Consider the following 24,719-nt stretch of genomic DNA (forward strand, 5'->3'; position numbering starts at 1 on the left):
GTGGAAGGAAACCAGAATACCTGGAGAAAATTGCAGGCAGACCTGGGGAGAATGAATCCCCTCCATACAGTGGCCCCAGCCAAGAAGCGACTTCTTTTATCATCAAGGGTATAGCAAAAGGAGGCTGAAGAGATGACATTATTTGAGGACCTACTGTATATGATTTTTCCTTTCCATTTCCAACTTTCTCTGTGAATATATTATTTATGCATTTCTTAGCTATCATGTCCTAAGTATATACTGTCTGATGGTTTCCAAATTCATACGTTACATGCATTACCGTCTTCATTTCCCCACCAGCTCACCAAAGCTGATAATCATGTCACCAACTCAGTGAGTTTCTGAAATGAAGCAGAGCTTGGTGGCATGAGTATGGCAAAATTTGGTTGACTTGAAGCCACAGGGACTCAAAGACACAGAGAGCCCTAAGATATGAAGGAGTAGGCGCGGCTTATTCAATCGTTGCATTTCTAAAAGGATCCTGGGATTATCCACTTTTAAATAAAGAACATTAGAATAAACAACTGTGTAACATACAGACTAAGATTGCTTTGTATAGCAAACAGCACAGTGGCGACAGAGTCAGCATCTCACAAGTTTTTTTTAGTAGCTTTAAAATACAGCTGACACTAGAACAACACGGGTTTGAACTGCATGGCCGCATGTACACGCAGAGTGTCTTGTGCCCCTGCCACTCCTGACAGGGCAAGACCAGCTCCTCCTCTTCAGCCTACTCAGCGTGAGGACGATGGGGTTAAAGACCTTCATGATGATCCACCTTCACGTCATGAACCGCAAATACATTTTCTCTTCCTTATGACTTTAAAAACCTGTTCTTTACTCCAGTTCACTTTATTGTAAGAATATAGTATAAAATACATGTAACATGCAAAATATGTATTAATTTACTGTTTATGTTACAGGGAAGGCTTCCAGTCAACAGTAGGCTGTTAATAGTTGAGTTTTGGAGGAGTCGAAACTTACACTGAATTTTTGACAGCGTGGGAGAGGTCGGCACCCCTAACTCCACACTGTTCAAGAGTCAACTGTAGTTAGTATGTGCTGAGGTCTGAAATAGTATAGACCCTACAAATTACAGGCACTTTCTGAAGATGAAGTTGTTAGTCACCATAGAAAACAAAGGGGCCTAAAGAAACACATTCTTGCTGTTTTTTTTTTTTTTCCTCCTAAAAAGGATATGATGCTGGCGATTCTAATATACCTCATCACACTTTGAGGAGTAAACTCTATCATCTGTATATAAAATAACTTTTGTTTCTCATCCAGGCATAAAAATGAAAAATTCTTAATAATCACGTGTTCATTGTATTCATTCCATAAAAGCACCTTTTGCTAGCTTAGATTTTATATATTTATAATGTTAAAAACTGATAAAATGTTGTGTCTGTAAACATTAGTATTGAATATAAAAGCCTCCAAAAATGTTACCGTTTTGTGAAAATTAATCCTTGTCAAATTAGTCTGATCTCTTTCCTGTAACAGAATGAACATTCTGGCCAGCTAGAATGACAAGGGTTTTAATGCACGCTGACCTACATAGATTTTATTATTAGAACATTCATATGGCATCATGTAGGAGCAACAGTGAATGAGAAGCAGGCACACAGACCCTAGCGGGACAAGCGGCCCCAAACGGGTCACTTCGGGGTGGCTCTAGCTGTGGCAGGCCAACACTGCCACGTCTTATGCACAGGGTTAATTTTAAGCATTTTGGCTAGGTTTTATTTTGTGTTATATTCTTGAGAGGGAGAAGGAAATTTAGCTCTTGACCAAAGACTTAATCCTGGTTTTAATTCATCCCCAATTCTCCAATCTTGGCTTATGAGTTTAGTTTTCACAGAAGAGAATATCAAAGATAGGAATAAGCTTAACTAATAACTTTAGTGAGATGCAGCCCCCTGGGAGAAGGCTCTTAACTAGTAGTTTCTACACAAGAGAAATAAGCTACAGTAAGTATAACAGTTCTCCTTAAGTCTTAAGTCTAGTTCCATATCATCCTCAATCTAGGAATTACTGTTTCCGGAATTATATTTAGGTAGCAGAATTTCAGTCTTTGTAATTCTGTTCTGGTGTGCTTAAGTAAAACCTGTTCAAATGCTGGGTTGTTTTGAAAAGCAAGGCATCCTATTTATGGAAACATAAATATAAATAAAAATTTAATATAGCAATTCAATATATGTTGCCAGGTAATCTTAGACATCTGCAGAGTACCAACTGTTAATATTGCTTAATGCTTTAGCCCCCAGAACTCTTGGATTTGAAAGGGAAAAATGAGTTGAGGAGATCAAAATGGCAAAGTTCCTTGGGCAAATGCCACATGACGTGGGGTGTGATGAAGCCTGGTATATGAGGTGTCATTGCTCCAAAACCTGGGAGCCGAAGACAATGCCCTTGAATTATTTCACACGCTTTGTGAGAGTGGGGTTCTGGGCATAGCTGGGCACTTCTGGCTCAGTTTCTCATGAGCAGACAAGCTGTTGGCTGAGACTTTAGTCACCCGAAGACCTGATGGGGCTGGAAGATTCGGGGCTACTGGCAGAAGTCACAGTTCCTTACCATGTGGGCCTCTCCATGGGCTGGGGCTGCTCATCACCTGGCATCTGGGCTCCCCTAGAATCAGTGATCTGAGAAAAGGGGTGTGTGTGTGTGCGCACGCGGGTGTGTGTGTGTCTGAGAGAGGGAGAGAGAGAGACAGAGAGAGAGAGAAAGAGAGAGAAGATGGAAGCACAATGTCTTCTATAACCTAATTTCAGAAGTGACACACCATTACTTCTGCAAGCCACAATGGGTGGGGTCATTGAGCCTGTCTTGGAGCTCCCATGACTGCAAGGGGACTGAACAGAGTTAAGGCGCTTTCTAGTCCTCTGACTATTTGATGTATAGATTTATCTAAAAAATGAGGCCCATTCTGCTTTCCTTTTTGACTTCATTAAATAAATGTAAGAAATGTTTTAACAAGATTCTCTTTTGGAATGAAAGTGAATGACAAAAATACCTTCTGATATTCATAATGATGGAAAATAGTTTTGGAAACTTGTACCTTTTTGTCTATGGCCCTTAGAGTCTACAGAATGGGAAGTGCTGGGGCTTGGTAAACTATGGATACATTCCTCTAAGCTGGAGGCTACGACTGGAACACCTGTGCACATTCAGCGCAGGAGACCGGAATCCTAGACATGCCTCAGCCCATGCTCCCCATGCAGTGGCAAAGCCACTGAATCCTGGTGACACAGGTGGTGGATCACAGCAAGTGGAGATGTCCAGTAAGGTGTAGACAGAAAGAATTCTGAAGTCCAGAATATTTACAAGTAAGTCAAGGGGAAAATGGGTCCAAGTCTTACTTCTCAGTAAATAATCCTGGCCTGTGTGACTGAGTCTGGGAGGGAATTATAGAAGCGGTTCCCTCTGTTGTTCTCCCACAGCATCTTTCCACCAGCTCACGTATTCAGGCTTTGGCTGGAATCTTCACACAGAGCAGGCGCCTGCCTTCTGTCAGGCCATGGATACAGGGCAATTGCATCTAATGAGATGGAGGCCCATTGTAGGATAAGATTAGTGATTACATAAGATTATGTTCTGTCCTCAGGCTGTAAGAAGCTTACACAGCAGTGGAGATTTGTGTAAATGTTATTAGCTGCAGCTAATTAGGACTTCTCTAAACCCGAGAAATCTGGATTCCAGAAGCAGAGATGAGAACACTTGGACCAGTTTTCTGAGTCACAAAGCAGCTTACCTTTGCCTGTGGCTGGTGCTTGTTTATATCTTCAAGCAGTAAAGGTTTTAGCTGGGGATATTCCATCTAGCCTGAATAGAGCAGCTGTCTAAAAAAACTTTGACTTACCCACCAGAGACACTACAGTTTTGACCATTTGACTGTAATTATACAGGTGGAGTCTACCCATTCCAGACCGTTTAAAAAATGTGAAGAGGCCTAATTTCCCCTGAAGAAAAGAAAGCACTTATTGAACATGATACAACCTGCTTTCTAGATTAAGAATGACAGAGGTGTCTCTTTACAGATGTTGGATACGCTTGGGTGCAACTGCTCCTAATAACAATGTGTGAGGCATTGCTTTTCTTCAGTTTCTGCCTGACTGATGCAAGGAAATCATCCCTTCTTGTCCAGTTCAGTCTCTTGCATGTTCTCCTGGTCTTTCCCTCTGCCACCGCATACTTGCTCAATGCACTGAAGCTTCAGGGCCCTTATAGAGTTGAAGAACATCTCTAGCCTTTGGATAGGTGTATATTCAAAATCCCTTAGCTATGCAGTTTCAGTAGCTATTATCTGTCAAGGTGTGTGTATTCTAATTGATATGGTTTGGCTCTGTGTCCCTACCCAAATCTCATCTCAAATTGTATCCCCCTATGTGGATGGAGGGACCCGTAATCCCCACATGTCAAGGGAGGGAGGTGGTGGTTCTATAAGGGACCATTAGATCTCAAGAAAACTCACTGTCATGAGAACAGCTTGGGGAAACTATAGTTATTACTTATAAGTAATAACAGAACATGTGGTGTTTGTTTTTCTGTTCCTGCTTTAATTTGGTTAGGTTAATGGCCTCCAGCTGCACCCATGTTGCTACAAAGAACATAGTTTTATTCTTTTTATGGCTGTATAGTATTCCATGGTGCATAAATATGACATTGTCTTTATCCAGTCCACTGTTGATGGGGATCTTGTTGATCCCACATCTTTGCTGTTATGAATAGTGTGCAGTGAACATGTAAGTGTAGTGTATAAGTGTTCCCTTTTCTCTGCAACCTTGTTGACATCTGTTATTTTTGACTTTTTAATAATAGCCGTTCTGACTGTTGTGAGATAGTACTTCATTATGGTTTTGATTTACATTTCTCTAGTGACTAGTGATGTTGGGCAGTTTTTCATATGCTTATTGACTGCATATGCGTTTCTTTTGAGAGATCTATTTATGTTCTTTGCCCATTTTACAAAATGGGATTGTTTGTATTTTGTTCATTGATTTAAGTTTCTTACAGATGTATTTGTTGGATGTATAGTTTGTGAACATTTAATCCTGCTATATAGGTTGTTTGTTTACTTTGTTGCTAGTTACTTCTGTTGTGCAGAAGCTCTTTGGTTTAGGTATCACTTGAAAATGTTTCTGCCACAGTTGCTTTTGGGGACTTAGTCATAAAATCATTGCCTATGATTTTATGCTCAGAATGGTATTTCCTAGAGTTTCTTCCAGGTTTTTATAGTATTAGCTTTACATTTAAGTCTTTAATCCTTCTTGAGTTGAATTTTGTATGTAGTGAAAGGAAGGTGTCCAGTTTCCATTTTCTGTATATGGCTAGCCAGTTCTCCCAACACCATTTATTGAATAGGGAGTCATTTTCCCATTGCTTATATTTTGTCCAGCTTGTCAAAGATCAGCTGGTTGTAGGTGTGTGTAGGTGTGTGGATTTATCTCTGGTTTCTCAAATCTGTTACATTTGTCTATGTGTTTGTTTTTGTACCAGTTGCATGCTGTTTTAGTTACTGTAGCCATGTAGTATAGTTGGAAATCAGGTAGCTTGATGCCTTTGGCTTTCTTCTTTTTACTTAGGATTGCTTTGGCTATTTAGGCTCTGTTTTGGTTCCATATCACTTTTAGAATAGTTGTTTCTAGTTCTGTGAAAAATGACATTGGTGGTTTGAGAGGAATAGCATTGAATCTGCAAATTGTTTTGGGCAGTACAGCCATTTTTATGATATTGATTCTTCTATCCATGAGTATGGAATGCTTTCCCATTTGTTCGTGTTGCATCAGATTTATTTCAGCAGTGTTTTATAATTCTTACTGTAGAGACTTTTTCAAACATTACCTTTCTGGCTGGCTGTATTTGTAGGTATTTTATTCTTCTTGTGGTTATTGTGAATGGGATTGCATTCTTGATTTGGTCATAAGCTTGGACATTGTTGGTGTACAGAAATGCTACTATTTTTTTTACTTTGATTTTGTATCCTGAAATTTTATTCAAGTTGTTTATTAGGTCCAGGAGCTTTTGGACAGAGGCTCAGGGGTTTTCTACCTATAGAATCTTATGAGATGACTTGACTTCCTATCTTCCTATTTGGGTGCCTTTTCTTTCTTTCTCTTGCCTGATTGCCCTGGTTAGGACTTTCAGTACTATGTTGGCTGGGAGTTCCAGGAGAAGGTATCCTTGTCTTGTTCTGGTTCTCAAGGGGAATGCTTCCCGCTTTTGCCCACTAAGTGTGATGTTGTCTGTGGGTTTGTCATAGAGGATGCTTGTTATTTTGAGGTATGTTCCTTCAATGCCTAGTTTATTGGGGGTTTTTAGCATGAAGAGATATTGAATTTTATTGAAAGCCTTTTCTCCACCTATTGAGATGATCATGTGGTTTTTGGTTTTAGTTCTGTTTGTGTGATGAATCACATTTACTGATTTTTGTGTGTTGAACCAGCCTTGCATCCTGGGTATAAAGCCTACTTGATCATGCCGGATTAGCCTTTTGATGTGCTTCTGGATTTAGTCTGCTAGTATTTTGTTGAGGATTTACATCTGTGTTCAACAGGGATATTAGTCTGAAATTTTCTTTTTTCATTGTGTCTCTGCCAGGTTTTCGTACCAGGATGAAACTGGCCTCATAAAGTGAGTTAGGAAAGAGTCCCTCCTCTTTGATTTTTGGTAATACTTTCAGTAGAATTGGTAACAGCTCTTTATATGTCTGGGAGAATTTGGCTGTGAGTCTTTCTGGTCCAGGTCTTTCTTTGTTGGTAGATTTTAAAATTACTGATTCGATTTTGAAAATCATTATTGGTCTATTTATGGTTTCAATTTCTTCTTAAAATTTCCAGTCTTTGTAACTGCCAACATTTTCCCTCTCCATATTCTGACTTGAATACATGCTCTGTTGCATTGCTTTTCTCTTTCTTGCTTGTATATGTGCCCATCCTCCTTTGAACTGAAAGGTATGCAAGGAGGGGAGAAATGTAAAGCTGTTGATTATGACTCAATAATTGTATCTGTATATAGCAAAATTCCAGCCAAAGCCTTAATGCTTTTTCTTTCACAACTCAACCAGTCTGTTCTGAAGTACATAATGTAGAAGTGCATGAGAAGAAAGCTCTTTGTTGTAAATTAATAATGGGACCACAGCCTTATAAAACATTACATGAGGTATGCAGGATAGGATAACTGAAAGAATTGGCAAACCCCAGAGGGGGCACTCACACACATAATGAGAAATGTTGCAACAAACAGGAGAAAGTACAGGTAATCATAATCATAAAGTGGTTCAAACTTGCTCAGATGCATCTGGCCCCAAGACCCCATCCCTTCCCATTTTCACAGGATTTGCTTCACAAACTACTGAGAAATAGAACCCAATGCAATATGTATAGCCTAGAAGTAGACACCAGGGAGTTCAGACAGAAGAATCCTCAGGTGTCCTTCCTGCTGGGCATGCAGCTAATGCTAGAGTGTGTGACCAATTAAAGCAGGTGAAAACCATTTATCAATTTATTCCTAAATGAGATAAACAAGCCAACACTGCACATCTCCAGGAAAATCTCAAATCTTGAACAGCACATTGTACCTCGTTAGCCCTCCCATCTCATCCTTGTTTTGGCCACGGGTCAGGAACAGATGTCTAGGTATCCCAGGAGCACTCATACAGCTGCCCCAGTGCAGCTGTAAGATAGCCCTGTTCCTAAACAGTCCTGAAGATGCACTGGGAAGATACAGATCCAAAACACTATGGGTTCGTTCTTAGACAGATAAGAGAATGAAATATATATTCAAATGGTGCTTCAAATCGGTGAAGCAAAGATATTCAATGAATTGTATGTCAGTATGTTCTAGGCATTTGCTATTTTTCCAGAGTAATAATTTCTGTTTAATTATTTAAATCACGTTTGATTTGACTTTTTGGTTGCTCTGGGACTTTTCTGATGGTAATATGTCAGTAAGATACCATGAATACTCTAAGGAAAACATGCTGTTGCAGTTCTGTGTCAAAATTTTCAAACTACAGTGTCCTACACGGCTTTGATGTCCTACATGACAGAGATGTTGAAGAAATAGGAAAAATAAAAGGAAAAATACTGTATTTTTTTTTTTTTTTGCTTTTGGTTGATATTTACTGGGATTCTGTACAATTTGCTAAGCAACTTCTTTTCATTTAATTTTCAGATATTTTCTTTTAAATGAAGCTATTTTTTACAACAGTCTGCTGTTGACATTTCAGTGTGTGTCTATGAACTTTAATAGCAATATATCTTACAATTTCTCTTATTATACAGCAATGTTTTTATAAGTATATTTAAAAATGCCCCTTAAAGAACATTTATCTTTATTTATCATTTCAAAAACACAATATTTGTTAATAATCATTTGTGTATATTGAGTAATATCCCCGATTCTGTCTCTTGTCTGTTTTAGAGACATAGGGTTCCTTGGAAATAAAGCACAGGTATGCTGGTCGTTAAAAAATTGTCTGTTTTATTATCATTATAAACTAGCATATTGGCATTCTGTGCTATAGTCTGCCAGCGTGGCTTGTGGAAGACAGGACTGTTTAAGGTTGTTTCTCCAGAGCTTTTGTCAAATGCTCTTCATTCTGCAGAATTGAGAATAAGAGAAACATTTTATAGCAGGGGTCAGAGACAAGATCCTGCTGCAAAATGAATTAGGCATACTGCACATGAAGGTCAAATAAAGCAGCTTTTTGGGACCATTCCTGATCAGAAGAATCCAGCATTCCCTGGAGCCTTTGTTACAATATTATAATTACGCTACCGTATTGTAGCATTTTGCTGTCTGTGTGTTCTAGTTTTATACTAATGACTAATTCTTAGCTAAATATGCATACATATTTTAACAGTTAAGGCATATATTTACAACAGAAATGTGTCTATTGATAACAGCAAATAAGGACTAAAAAAGATTTCACCAGTACATATGCACTCTTTATTGTTCCTGTCCTTAATGAATCAGAAAACTTAGTCAGTGATTGCTTTAAATTATATGCTTCTAATATTACACCTAACAGTCACAAAATTACCAGGTTCTTATCCATTGCCCATTAATTTTCTATTTGTGAAATATCCATTTTGGAATAAGAGGAGAACTGCACAAGAGATTCTAAACCAGGAAAAGGAATGATAATAATAAAAATTGGAAATGTTCTGGCAAACAGGAACAGAGCTATTCTCATTTCATGTCCTTGGCTACACCACATTCTAGCTTGAAAACTCTAGTAGAATCTGTGATATTTTAAAAATAATGCTGCTGTTTCAAAATAAAGTAGGATATTGACAGCAACAGTGAGTTTGATACAATAAAATTAAAAAGAAATATATTCCATCTTACATGTAATGGAGATCTCCTGGCTTTTCTTTCTTGTTGAATTTATATAGGCACCTCTTGTTAATGAGGATGAATTCTTCTAATTTTGCATATATTTATATGGGACCAACTAAGCATTTATAGGTGTTTCCTACATGAATTTCATAAAGAAAATCAGGATAACAGAAGAATTAAACCCATTTGACATATAGAACACATGCAAAACCACTTTGAAACACTAGGTTTTGTGGGTTTTTTTTTTTTTTTTTTTTTTTTTTTGAGATGGAGTCTCACTCTGTTGCCCAGACTGGAGTGCCGTGGTGTGATCTTGGCTCACTGCAACCTCCACCTCCTGAGTTCAAGTGATTCTCCTGCATGAGCCTCCTCAGTAGCTGGGATTACAGGTATGTGACACCACGCCCAGCTGATTTTTGTATTTTTAGTAGAGACAGGTTTTCACCATGTTGGCCAGGCTAGTCTTGAACTCCTGACCTCAAGTGATCCACCTACCTCAGCCTCCCAAAGTTCTGGGATTACAGGTGTGAGCAGCTGCGCCTGGTCTGAAACACTAGGTTTTTAAGGTGAGTACCTATTCTGGGCCAGTATGGGGGTTCTGCCAGCTGCTAAGTGTGACTATGCCAATTGAGCATTCTGGCACTGGGGAAATGACCGCAGGACGAATCTGAAGACCCACTGTAAGTTGGACCTGAGCTAAAACTGCATTAATTACTTCACCACCATAGGCCCTACTTTAACTGGAGGACCACAGTGACTTTTTGGGTCCTCTGGAATCAATATCAGTTCAGAGCCAGTGTCCAGTAGTCCCCCAAAAGTCTGATTATTTCCTTTTACACAGTGAAGTTACCCTGGTAAAACACCGATGCTCTCCTTGGGGAAATATGGGAGAAGCTTAACACCATAAAATGTCAATAGTGTAGTGGGGATCTTCCTCAAAGAGATTAGACCTCCCCTTCATTTGAGGGGTTCTGGGTCTGTAAACTACCTCAAGTCTGGAAACTGATTGAGAGGCTACGATTCACTGTTTTTATAATTCAAATTAGTCTTTTGTCCATTCAACCTGGAAGTGTTCTGCTTCCATAAATTAAGTAAGAATCCAGTAGGCTTCCTATCAATTTCACTTCTAGGAACATCATCATTAATTAGCCAATGTCAGAGCTCAGCATGAGTCAGACTATTCTGATTGCTGCTTTGCCTCCTTTGCCTCTGCTGTCCACTATGGTAGCTATGTCCACCTTGCCTTCAATAGTTGAGTGCTGCCATTTGTTCCCTGCTACCTCAGGATACACTTATTTCCATTGTATTTAAATTTTGTAGTTGAGTGACTGTGGTTCCTACCGTTAGATCTGACATACAGAGAAAAGCAATTACAGGGCCCTTCAAAGATGCAGGTGCTGCTCTCACAAATCTATTTCACAAGGCATTGGCCAAGGGTATATTTTCTGGATCCTCCCAGCCGGCATGAGTAGGTCTAAAGTGACTCATCCACTCCACCATCCCAATCTCCCTAAGCCTTTGGATCTCTTCCTCTACATTAAACCAAGGGAGACCAGAAATTTCTAGCTCACTCACAGTGGGCCATTTTTTAATCCATATTTCAGCTAATCAAGCAAATAAACTATTAAAGCCTTTTTAAACTCTCTGAGCTGCAGAGTCCCTAGTTAGTGGGCCCAGATCAATAAATTCTGCCTGATCCACTTCCGTGTTCCTTCCGTCATTATCCCATACCCTTAACATCCATTTCCATGCCTGTTCTCCAGGTTTCTGTTTATATAAATTAGAGAACTCAAGCAGTTCTTTTTGAGTGTAGCATACCTCCTCATGGGTCACACTCTGAACCTCACCTCTAGGGGCCCGCCAGGACTTTAGTCTAGTGTTACATCTAGAAGCAATCGGGGTGTTGGGGGCGGCTCCTGAGGACTATCAACATTATCCTGCTTGGCAACTGCCTCAGGGGAGGCCATCACTGTTGCCCCAGGCACCACAGGGTTTATCTTCTCAGGCAAAGGTGGAAAGGCTGATGGTAGCATGGGTCGGGGAGGGCATGTTGCCACTGCTAGAGATGGGGAAGCTGTTCCTTCTGGTAAAAAAACATTCATCAGAGTTTACAAACTCAGTGTCCCCGGCTTCATCAGGGTCCTCCCACATGTCCCCATTCCAAGTTGCAGGGTTATATTCTTTTCCAATCAGTGCCCTCACCTTAATAGTAGACACCTGGTGAGGATATACATGCACCTTTCATTGCAGGTCAGCCACTTGCAGGATAAGATCTTGTTATCTCTCTTTTTTTTTAGGATGTCAGCTCTTTCTCTACAGGAGATAAGACTCTCATTCAGGGCAGTCTTAGCAGATTTGAAGCTCAGTATTCTGTTTCTGAAGCTGAGGGAATCCCTTAGTTCATCATTTTCTGTTACCACATTGTCCAGTGAACTTAGGAGCAAACAACTAGCTTCATTATTTTCCTTGGTTCTCCACATATAGTCAAAGGTTTTATGTATAGAGTCACTGAACTCCTTGCTTCTCATGAGCAGTGAATTAGGAGTGTCAAATGTGTTCATTTTACATAACTATAAACAGTTCACATCAAGGACTATCAGTGCTCTCCATCTATTAGAAGTGGAATCCTTAGCATTTTTGGGTCTAATCATCTTAAGTGGCCAACTCCAGAAACTCAAAAAACAATGAAAAAACTCCATCCTTAATATTCTGCTCCTCTAGAACCACTCCTGGTACCAAAACCTGTATTAGTCAGGGTTCTCCAGAGGGACACAACTAATAGGATATATATCCTATTAGTTATACACACATATATATGTATATATAAGCACACATGTATATGTATATCTAATCATACGTATATAAGAGTTTATTAAGGAGTATTAACTCACACAATCATAAGGTTTCACAATAGGCCATCTTCAAGCTGAGGAGCAAGGAAGTCAGTTGAATCCCAAAGCTGAAGAACTTGATGTCTGATGTTCAAGGGCAGGAACCATTCAGCATGGGAGAAAGATTTAAGCTGGGGGGTAAGCCAGTCTAGTCTCTTCACATTTTTCTGCCTGCTTTATATTCTTGCCACACTGGCAGCTGATTAGATGGTGCCCTCCCAGATGAAGGGTGGGTCTGCCCTTCCCAGCCCACTGACTCAAATGTTAATCTACTTTGGCACCACCCTCACAGACACACCCAGAATCAATACTTTGCATCTTTCAATCCAACCAAGTTGACAGTATTAGCCATCACAGCCAGCCTGGTAATATGGGGTAATGGAAGAAACACCAAGGAAGGGTCTCAGGAGACCTGGGCTTGTCATTAGTTTTTTTCCACCTGCCACTACCTTTGTTTCATTTTCTTCATTCGTGAAATGACTGTGTTGTAGTAAATAGTGTCAAAACTCCCAGAGTTCTAACACTGCCAGTGTTTGCATATCCTAGTATCATCAATACAGTATAGGGATTTTAAAAGTTTGATGAGTTAAAGATAATACAAGAATCATACAGGACCGTTATTTAATTTTTTTCAGATTGAAATATATTTTCTTTCAGGCACTGTGTCAGGCACTTATATTATTTATTCAATTGAAATAATTGTCCCCATTCAGGAATGGGAGAAAGCAAAGAAAAGAATTAATTGAATTTCTTAAGACTGTGTAAGCAGGAAATGGCAGGGTGAGGAGAAAACATAAGATCTGCTGTCTCCAATCCAAAACTATTTCTGTAAATCTCTGACTTTGCATGATATTGTCATCTGCATTATGAACAGTATTAATTGATGTTTTTCCAATGAGTCGTTTTATGGGTAGCTGAAGAAGGTAATGTGCAGTATGATTTGAAGAAATGCTGATGCTGTGTTTGCCACTAACACTTGAAATTATCTTATATAAAATGATTATTTTCAAAATAAGTGACCCCTTAATCTTCCTGCATTATGAATTCCTCATAATAAATTAGTGTAACTGCTGACAGAAATGTAATGGTTTCCCATGGTTCTGCATTACTGTCATGGCCATGGCCCCAAGTATACAAAAATAGAAATTGAAATTTTGTTTCTAGCAAGAAAAAAAGCACATTTGGGATTGAAATTGAAGTTCCAACATGTATCAAGTTACAGAAAGAGACAATGAAGTAATGCAGAAGAAGTAATATTTGAAAACATGATGACTAATATTTTTCTAGGATTTTTCAAAAAAAGACTGAATCTTCAGTTTGAAAAAGCACAGAAAGTCTCAATCATGACAAATAAAAACAAATTTACTCATAGGCACATTATCAAAAAACTGCAGCTACCGAAGAGAAAAGGTAGAATGTCTACAAAGGAGTAGCAATGGAAATGTCTTCAGAAGTAAATGTAAGATGGTGGAGTGGATGAGCTGTTGTTTTTCAGTGGAAAATAGCAATTCCCTGGATAGGAATTTTGTCAAAAATCTTCTCAGAAAAATATACTACTGTCACAAAACATTCTAAGTCACACATGGCCTCACCATCCTCGTTGCTTGGGGTACAGAATATACAACATTTCAATTACCTAAAAGCAAAGAAGAAAATACCAAATTCCAAAGGAGTGTCCATCACCATTGTAAGCCATTAGCTTTGGAGAATAGGCTAGGGGAGGCTTCAGAGATTCCAGGAAAAATTGAAGAGAAGAGTAAGAAACTAAAATGAAGTGCAGACCAATCACTTTACGAAAACTCCAACACTGAGTCTAATCTGCTAAGTGATGGGCTGTGAATGGTCACAGGGTAGTGATTTAAAAGTGAGCAGCACTGGATTTTGTAGCTTCCAGGAAGCACTGCTTCTTGGGAAGATTCAGATTGACAAGAAGTGGTCCCTGTCAGAGATGTGTCAAACAGAGAAAGAAGGAATAGGAAGAAGTGCCTAATTTGCAGACATGAAGAAAAAAGCACACCAACCTCTCCCTTTTTACCAATACCAGCATCACCATTTAATAAACTGTGCTTTACTAAACTGATGGAGAACCGGTTTTGGACTAGGAATCCTGTCCACAAATGCCTACGAGTGGAAAAAAATTCAAAACAACTTCATATAAAGCTTTTTTAAAAAATGAAAATTATAACATTTCCACTAATGAAAATTCTTTCACCTCCCCAAAGCAATCATAAAACAGAAGAAAACTAACAGAATAAACGTGCCAAACATAATTATATATATATAATCTAAATATATACAAATATACCCTGAATAGACATTGTCTGAATATATGTTAAAACTCTGAATACATGTATAAAATCTGTGTATTTATGTGTATATAATATGAATATACATAATTTTCATATATATAATGTACATACATACATGCATATATATAATATATAAATACATATATTTACCAAAGTTAATAGCAATCAAGAAAAATATGGAAGCTAGGAAAATAATTAAATTAAATTTCCAACTTAAGAAGTTATTCAAATAGCAACAAAGTAAACAAAATAAAAACACAGTAAGAAAATAATAAAGATAAAGAAAAAAATAGTGAGGTACAGAACAGGAAAATATTAGATTCAGCTAATAGTTCAAAATCTTGGTTCCTTGAAGATACCAAAAAAAATCTATGGCCAAGTTTATGAAGAAAAATGAAATAAAAACAAATATACAAAATATATATACAGAGATCATTTGAAACAATATAAGACATTGTTATACCTCTATGCAAATAAATATTTTAGCATAATAAAATTTGTCAAACCTGATCCCAAGAGAAATAAAAAACTTACATTAATTCCCATAGAAGAAGAGAAAAAGTTGTCAAGGCATTATCTTACAAAAATGTCTCAGGCACAGATACTATCGCAGAGGAATTCTAGCAAAATATTTAAAAACCAGATAATTCCAAAGTTTAAAAAAGTAATTTCAGGGCATAGAAAATGAGCAAAAACTTCTACATTCATTTCACAAGTCAAAGTTAACATTAACACCAATTAATACAAGAAAAAATATACATCAATATTATTTATGAATTCTGATACAAAAATCTTAATTATAATGATTTAGTACACAGGTTGGAGAGCCACATTAACTAAAAAGTACATTACAACTAAGTGGATTTATAACAATTTTGCAAGTCTAATGTAGCATTAGGGAATCTGTTAATATAATGTCCCATATTCATGGGCCTTAAAAAAAAAATCATGTGATTATCTCCAAATGTGTTTTAAAATATTTTGCCAAAATTAAACAACATTCTATTTAAAACCTTCAAAAAATGCTATGAATGGACATTTTCTTAATATAACATAGGTACATCTCATTTTTAAAACCATACTCTTAATGGAGAGACTAGAGGCATTCCCGTCATGATCCAGGATGCCATTGCACTCCAGCCTGGGTGACAGAGCGAGACTGTCTCCAAAAAAGAAAAAAAAAACATCAGGAGAAGAAAATCTCCCAGAGCAAGGCAGCCCTCTCTCGACATGTTTGGGGCAGAGAGATAGTGTTTTCTTTAATAGATGCTCACTACCTGCTCCCTGTAAAAACTGCCATCATGACACAGGTGTAAGACAGGAAATACATCACCTTGGCAGAAATGCCAGTGCATTGCCTTCATTCATGGTAAATATTTTGGACTTGTCATTCATAACAATTAGCTGTCCTGCCTTAAAGAATGTCTACATTGTTTTCATACAGAATAAGATCTTTGAGACTGTGTATTTTAGAGAAGCACAGAGTTAAAGGACTTTTATTTTCCTTGACGTCTTCCACTGACTACAAAGTCTACCAGTAGCGGGAAGCTCCCAGAAGTGTGGCAGGGGGAGCTGAGAATACTGCACCCTGCATTGATCCCACCCCAGGGCACTGGAGGCTAGTGGCCAGGGCACCCACCCTGACAGCCCCCCTCCACCCCAGCTGCTGGCACCTCTGGCCAAGGCCACGGGGCAGCTTTGCTCCTCGATACCATCTCACTCCCAGCTGAGGGCTCCAGATGCGCTGGGGGCAAAGGTCTATGCAGTCATTTGCTGAGGGTGCATGGGTCTATGTAGTGATTCCAGCCTCTTCCCGGGCCAGGGTGCCAGTGAAGAAAGGGTCAGAGGTCCCACCCTTAGGGAGCCTCCTATTGTAGAGAGACTAAAACTTCTAGTGTGTGGGCAGCCTGGAGAGACAAGCCTGGATAGGAATCAGGGGAGGGCCGGGTGCCAGGTGTAAAGGTCACAGATGGGGGTGTTAGGCACCAGGGGAGGCCACAGCCACCGTGCCGGTCACACCCTGTTTACACCTTTACCAGGACCACTGGGGTTCAGGTGACCCCACAGGCCAGGGCCACACACTGAGTGTGAGCAGGTGACTACACGCTTACCCATGGCAGCATCAGTAGCCCACGTGTGCCCCTCATTTTCTACAGAAAATACTGCAAATTCTTGGAGATTTTCTTTTCCATTGTTCCTTAGAGTGAGTTTCTACTTTATGAACTCTGGCCTGCAAAAAAGACAGTGAGTTAATGAGTTGATAAATTTCTTATAGCTTTGGGAAATACAAAGTTGCAAATATAACATTGCAGAGCACGGGCATTTGAGTAAATTGCACATATGAGCTGCCCTAATTCATAGTCCAAATCCGGTCCTATGGCTTCTGGCTCTGGTAAAAAAATGTCTTTTTTTTTTCTACAAAAACGTAACAAGAAAAATGAATAAAACATCCTTGTCCCTGCTCTGGGCCAGTGTCTGATACGCATTCAGGTTGTGTGGTCCAAGTTGTTCTCCTTGGATGAAGGAAAGAATATATCTTACTCTGTGAAATGTGAGACCACTTACAAAAGGGGGACCTGAGAGAGACCCCAGGAAACCCTTTCTGTAATCCCCCAAACATCCTCAACCAATGATTATTTTTAGAAGAAAAGTTACCAGATTAAATCAGATCAAACCCATGTTTATTGTTTTGAGTTTCTTTTGAGAAACAATATTGTGTTTTGCGAACATTTAGAATCAATATCTTCCTCTGACTATGGGACAGTGAGCTGTTTTTTCTCTCACCATTGAATTGACTGTTGACATTTTAAACTGAGGTCGTGATCATTCACAACTCTTCAAATGAAAAGGATAGGAAAGTATACCTTAAATGCATTTTGATAGTAAAAAGTGCATCTAATTGAATATTTGTTTAATTCATATAATTTTAGAATATAAAATAGTTTGATAGTAATTTATTCCACATATATTCAAGAAGTATATCTCAAACTCTTACAGTGTGAAGGGTGTCCTCTGTCAGGTCCTAGAGTCAACAAGATGACCCAGCATCTATCCTTTTTCTCTAGAACCTCAACAAGCAATCAGGGTTCCCGGTACCTGTGTTAATAATTTCATTCTGATAAAGATATACAACAAGTAAGGCAGAATCTAGTACCGAGAGTGAAGGAAGAGAGAGTCTGGTTTTATCCGTGGAGACCTGGAATAGCTTCTTGGAGAAAATGGAACTGGAGGTATATTTTTAAAGATGTAGGAATTAAGAAGGACAATTCATGCAGAAGAAACATTGAATAAAGAAAATGGGCTTATAATATTAGAAAAAATAGAGCTTCATCAGATTGTAGGGCTTATAAAACTAGTAAAAAGTCTGAAATAGGAAGCTACTGAGTATTTTATAATAAAGAAGCACTGTACTTTGCTCAATATCTATGCACACACTCCAGGGGTGAGGGCTGTCAGTAGCATGGGTTTGAACAATGCTGAGAGAGGGGCCTCCAGCTTCAGGTTGGAATGTGGGCAGTGACAGCAATGAGATAGAAGTGGCGCAAAGGAAATGATTTTATAATTGATGATGTGGGGGATGACAGAGGCATTCTGTCATCTCAGTGGGTGTAGCTTGTTGTGTGTCTGTGGGATTATATGGCAAATTCTGTTTAGAAAATGTTTCTAGGGTTTGGAAAAGTTTGCATCAAGGTTCTAATCAGGACAATCAAAATGTGGTTTTGGAACTCAGAAGGCAGTTCAGAACAACAGTCTTATTTCCTCAGCTCAGTCATGCGAGTTGGAACCACAGGAATAGTCTGAATAGCCAAAGGAGAATTGTGGGGTGAAAGGAGCAAGGAGTGCATAGTAGGATAACAGCCTAACAGCTGTAATGACAGCAGCAACTATAGAAGCCCAAAGGACACAGCTGTTGTCCTCAGCCCAAATGACAGTCAGCTACTGGTGTTCTGGTCTGTGTGGGGTTGAACGGTGTCCCTCCAGAATTCATGTCCACCTGGAACCTCAGTGACTTTATTTGCAAAGTGGGTTTTTGCAGATGTAGTCAAGCTAAGATGAGATCCTATTGGGTTTAATGGTCTCTAAATTCAATAACTGGTTTTCTACAAAGAGAGAGAGATTTGCAGACAGACACAGACAGAGAGGAGCAGGCCATGTGAAGACAGAGGCAGAGATGGGAGGTCAAGGGTGGCCCAGGACTGCTGGCAACCACACACGCTAGGAGAGAGGCATGGGAGAGGTTCTCCCGCAGAGCCCCCAGAATGAACCAACCCTACGACACTTGGTTTTGGACTTCCTGTCTCCAGAGCTGAGATCCAATGTGGTTTTAAGCCACCCAACCTGCAGTCTTCTGTTACAGCAGCCCTAATGCAGGTCTCTTGTATAGACCTCTGTCACATGGGGCAGGGCTGGCCTGGGCAAACAGTAGCATACTGTGGAATGACAGCACGTGGCTTCTACCCTGACTCCTCCTGGATCGCCCTCTGTTGAGGAGAATGGCTGCTGTGTCACGAGGGTGCATGAGCAGCCCAGTGGAGAGGTGCACCGGGTGAGAGACCAATGCCTCTGCCAACAACCAGCACTAAACTGCTAGGCCTGAGACTGAGCCACTTTGACCTTGCAGCACCAGTCAAGCCTTTAGCTGACTGCAGCCCCAGCCAACAACCAGACTGCAGCCTCCCAGGGGATCCTGAGCCAGAATCCCCGGCTAAATTGCTCCTAGATTCTTAACCCACAGAAACTGTGTGAGATAGTAAATGCCTGTTTTTATTTTTTTAACTTGGTAAGTTTGGGGGATAATTTGTTTTATACAAATATCAAATAGATTTGCATTTGAGAGGTTCTTTTTCTTTTCCTTTTCCATGGCTGAACTGAAGTTGGTTGTGGGGAGCGGGCTCTCCTTACAGCTCAGTCACTTGCTGTCTGCTTCCTGCTTGGTCAATGTTAGCTCCTGAATGTTGTTTCAGGTTGCAGGGCTGTTATAGACCAGGCTCATGTTTTCGCGGGCAACACCCTTTGCTCAGAAGCAGATGGGTTTCTGACCTATTTATTTCCAATCCAGTCAGTTCCATGGGGGAAGAGCCATGCCCAAGCTCATTCCTGCACGTGCCTTTTATGTTTGCTTGCTCCTAACATGATTCTTTCTCTCGATTTACTGGTGGCGATTTTGAAGCTGTCTTAAATAACAGACTTGGCAGTGGGGCCTGGCATTTAACGCAGGTCCAAGTCATTTTGTTCAACTGAGAAGTCTTAGAAGCCTTGTTGCTCGAGGTTCTCTTCGGTTTTCTTTCTTTCTGCTTGGAGCCAGATGCATTTGGCGTTTCTAACCCCAAAATCCTTTATTTTCAGATGTTCTACATTCACTTTAATTTCTGTTTCCAAGCCATTACCTTTTGCCTAAGCTTATTTCACACCAAGCTAATGGCAGCCTAAAGTCGCCCAATGCAGCAAAGCTCTAACTCTTTCCACCTGATGCCCCAAAGCTGCAGGCTTGGTTGGAAGTCGTTCTGCCTACCACATTAATGCAGAAGACAGTTTTCCAAGTATTTTTCCATGACATAACCAGGCTTTCCAGTTTTCCAGCCTGAATCAGTTTTCCTTGCCACCTACTTCCAGCCTGCTAAAGCGATGCCACATATTTGACAGTTTCATTAGGGCAGCACCCACTTCAAGACACTCATTTCTCTACAGGCTAATACTGGCTAGTGATTGTAAAACAACAAATAAAAATGTCATAGCATAATCCATCAGAAGGAGAAAAAAGTAAGAAAAAGTTTATAACATAACAAAAACAATCTTTAATATTTCTATGTTTATTTCTAATAATTTGTCTATGCAAAGATGCATATATAAATATGTTTATATGGTGAAAAATTTACCTACATAAAAATATATGTGTAAAACAAAATTGGGACAATCCTACACATGATACAGGGTATATAACAGAGTTATGAGTCTTTTTTTCAGTTAACATGTTATAACAAACATTCTTAAATATTTGAAACTGTTTTAGAAGAACATCATCTAAAGGAACTACAGCAAATTTCATTTTAACCATTTTCCTGTTATTGATGTCTTGGGTTTTTTTTAAAGTAGTGTTGTAAATGACATTCATTGGTATAGTTTCTTTACAATAGATTCCTGGAAGTAGAATTACTGATTTAGAGGATGTAAGCTTTTTAAGAACCTTTCACTGATTTACATTCTCGCTAATTATGTACATTCACAACATTACTATTTTCACTTTAAAATATTTGCTAAATCAGAGACAAATATATGTATTCTTGTTTTAACATGCATTTCTGTAAATACTAATAAGATTGAGTTTCCCACATATTTCTATCAGCCACTTGTGTTTCTTTCACAAATTGTTGTTACTTGTTCTTTGTTCATGGTATACCATCAGTTTTAGAGATGCTAATTCAATAGCACCAAGACTAGGGAATCGTTTCTATTGTTTTCAGATGCTGATTACTGATTCGATTTGAGTGGCTTTTCCTCTTCCTTACTGTGTTTTCACCTGTATCATCTGCTTTGAAAAACCACGCTTGTAGATAACAACAAAGCGTAAAGCAGAAGGAGTGAGTGGAAAAATGTTGACTTCACAGGCAAACAACTGCAGAGAAGGGAGGAATCCAGAGGAACCCCAGTAGCATTGCATACTGGAATCTGAGGTTGGTCTTGTGCTTTGCTGGTTGAACCTATTAGGAGATCTAGCCATAGCCTAACAAAGCCAAAATTTATCCATGTCTTTGAACACTAGGAAATGGGACAAAAATTATGCACATCAACATGAGTATCTAAGGAAGTTTGATTATCAAAAAAGGGATTGTGGCATGGCTCAGAAGGAATCCACATACACTGACTATTGGGAAATAATGATTCTGGCTGGTTAGAGCTTGTTTTTTTTTTTTTTTCAATAAGCAAACAAACACCTTCTATGAAATATTAAAAGGGTGAGTATATTAACCAGGGCTTTCTAGAGAAACAGAACCAATAGGCTATCTATCTATCTAACCTACCTACCTATCATCTATCTATCTAACCAAGACATTTATTATAGGCTATTGGCTCATGTGGTGATGGAGACTGACTGAGAAGTCCCACAATATGCTGTCTGCAAGCTGGAGACCCACAAACGCCAGCTATGTAATTTGAAGGCCCGAAAGCTGGAGAGTCAATGGTGTAGATTGCAGTCTGGGTGGGAAGGCCTGAGAACCAGGAGTACTGAGAGCAGGAAAGGATTGGTATCCTGGCTCAAGCAGGTAGGCAAAGGGAGGACCAGTCCATTCTTTTTCCTTGGCCTTTTTGTTCTATTCAGGCCCCCATTGGATTGGATGATGCCCAAAAACAATGGGGAGGGCCATCTGGTTTACTCAGTTTATCAACTCAAATGCTGGGCTCTTACAGAAACATCTCACAGGCACACCCAGAAGTAATGTTTAACCAGATATCTGGACATACTGTCTCCCAATCAAGCTGACACATAACATTAATCATCACAGCAAGTGAATACCATCTTGAGTCATAGAGGAAATCGAACACACTTTGCAACTGTTGTATTATATAAATAGGAAGAAAATGTAGAAAAATGCTTAACCATCCCATAGGTTGTAGGATAAAATGAAGCCTAAGAAACAAGGGTGGTAATGGATAAGAAGAGAAGAGAGAAGCTGGAAATCTCAATAGGGTAATACAGAGATTCATGAATTAAGAAAGAGTTGCAGTGAAATTTAAAAAATTTAAGAGTACAAATAAGGCAATGTGAAGGAGTCAGTTCCAAATGATAACTGGATTCTGGTGTTAAAAGTGGGAAAAGATTCACCCTTAAATCCATATGGGTATTTTGTTTTCTTTCTTTTCTTTATTGAGACAGAGTCTTCCTCTGTCACCCAGGCTGGAGTGCAGTGGCACAATCATGGCCCACTGCAGCCTCAATTTCCTGGACTTAAGTGGTCCTCCCACCTCAGCCTCTGAAGTAGCTGGGAACATAGGCATATGCCAAAATGCCCAGCTAATTTTCTTTTTATATTTCGTAGATATGGAGTCTCACTATGTTGCCCAGGCTGGTCTCAAACTCCTGGGTTCAAGCAGTCTTCCCATCTCAGCCTCACAAAGCGCTGTGATTACAGACATGAGCCACTGTTCCCATTCTCTTCTTTCTTTTTAAATGGACTTTATTTATTTATTTGAGATGGAGTTTTGCTCTTATTGCCCAGGCTAGAGTACAATGGTTCAATCTTGGCTCATTGCAGCCTCCACCTCCTGGGATCAAGCGATTCTCCTGCCTCAGCCTCCTGAGTAGCTGGGATTACGGGCATGTGCCAACATGCCCAGCTAACTTTTTTGTATTTTTAGTAGAGACAGGGTTTCTCCATGTTGGTCAGGCTAGTCTTGAACTCCTGACCTCAGGTGATCCTCCTGCCTCTGCCTCCCAAAGTGCTGGGATTGCAGGCATGAGCCACTGCACCTGGTCCCTTTACTTTTTAAAGTAGTATTAGGTTCATAGCAAAGTTGGGCGAAAGTAGAGAGAATTTTTATGTTCCCACTGCCCAACACATACACACAGCCTCTCCCACTATGGTATTTTTCTTGTCAGTTAAAAGAATTTAGAAAGATTCTGTAGGTATTAAAGACATCTGACTATTTTACATTCACAGGTATGAAAAGTTAAGTCGGCCTCCATCTTTTCCTCTGCACCTAGATTCAGAAGACCATCAAGCTATAGTCAACACTTTTTTTTTTGCGTGTATATGAGGTAACTGGCTGTTATTCAAAAGCTGTATGCTCAGAGAAATTGTCTTCTTATGCAGAAAGGCGTTAAAGACATGTTTAGATACTCTACAATTCAAAAATACACTATAAAGTTGCTATTCCTAGGATTAAAAAAATATTGGAAACACATCAAAATGTATTGAAACTATGACTTTAAGAACAGAATATTCATTGTTTCAACAGATTTGCAAGTCTTTCTATTCTTGGTTTTACCATTTATTCTGGAATCCAGTTGAGCTGCATGTTTTCCAATAGCTTTTGCAGGCAGAGCCAAGCTCAGATTTCCTCAGTGCTTATGCCCCTAGCTGCTCTTTCGTCATAAGAATCTCTTTTTCAAGTCATATTCTTTCTACATGTGGAAAAAGAATCTTTCTCAATTACATGTTCACTTAATATGATAGCTATTTCTCTCTTTCATTACTTGTTCATTTAATCCGAACTCCTCTTCAAACAAAATTATGAAAAGCAATAAAACATCCACTTATAAAATAATTTAATGACTTTTCCTACAGAGCTCATTTTGAATGACTTATACCATCTCATATTTTATAATTAGTGAATATAAACTGCTTATTGAGAGATGTCACTTGTTTGCAAGTTGCAATTTATTTCTTTTCCATCTATACCCTGTGAATACAGCAATATTATCATTATGTTTAAACCAAACGTCTCCAGGGAAAACTACTGAAAAAATTTCTTTTTTCTAGTTTTTTTTTTATCTTCTGTCTAGTATTTCTAGCTATTATTAAAGTGGGATGGAATTCTCCAACTATTATTTCTAAATTGTCTATTGCTCCCTTCAATTCTGTTAGTTTTTGCCTCATATATTTTGAGACTCTATTGTCAGGTACAAATATGTTTATAATTGTTATTTCTCTCTGATGGATTAATCTTATTATAGAATTTCAATTTTTTTCTCTAGTGAAAAATATTAATAAAGTATATTTTATCAGATACTCATTTGGTCACTCCAGCTCTCTTTCATTACCCTATGCATGGTATATATTTTTCCACACATTTACTTCAAACTTACTTGTGTCTTTAAATCTAAAGTGCTCCTCTTGACACATTACATTGTTGGATCATCTTCTTTTAATCCATTCTACCAGTTTCTATTCTAGAAATGAAGTTTCTAATCCAATTACTTTTAACGTAATTACTAATGTAATATAAAATCAATTAATTACTGTTTTCTGTATAGTTTGTCTTTTGTGTTTTTCTATTTCTCTATTAATTTTTTTGGTGTTAGTTAAATATTTTATAGTGTATCATTTTAATTCCCTTGTGGCTCCTACTATATTTCTTGAATTAATTCCTGTTAAGTTCCCCTGGGAGTTACAATTAACATCTTAATTTATAAGACCAGTTTTCATTAGTATCAATTTAAACTTGGTAATACACA

The sequence above is a fragment of the Cebus imitator genome, unplaced genomic scaffold, assembly GCF_001604975.1.
Source record: "Cebus imitator isolate Cc_AM_T3 unplaced genomic scaffold, Cebus_imitator-1.0 Scaffold389, whole genome shotgun sequence".
In the NCBI taxonomy this organism is placed as follows: domain Eukaryota; kingdom Metazoa; phylum Chordata; class Mammalia; order Primates; family Cebidae; genus Cebus; species Cebus imitator.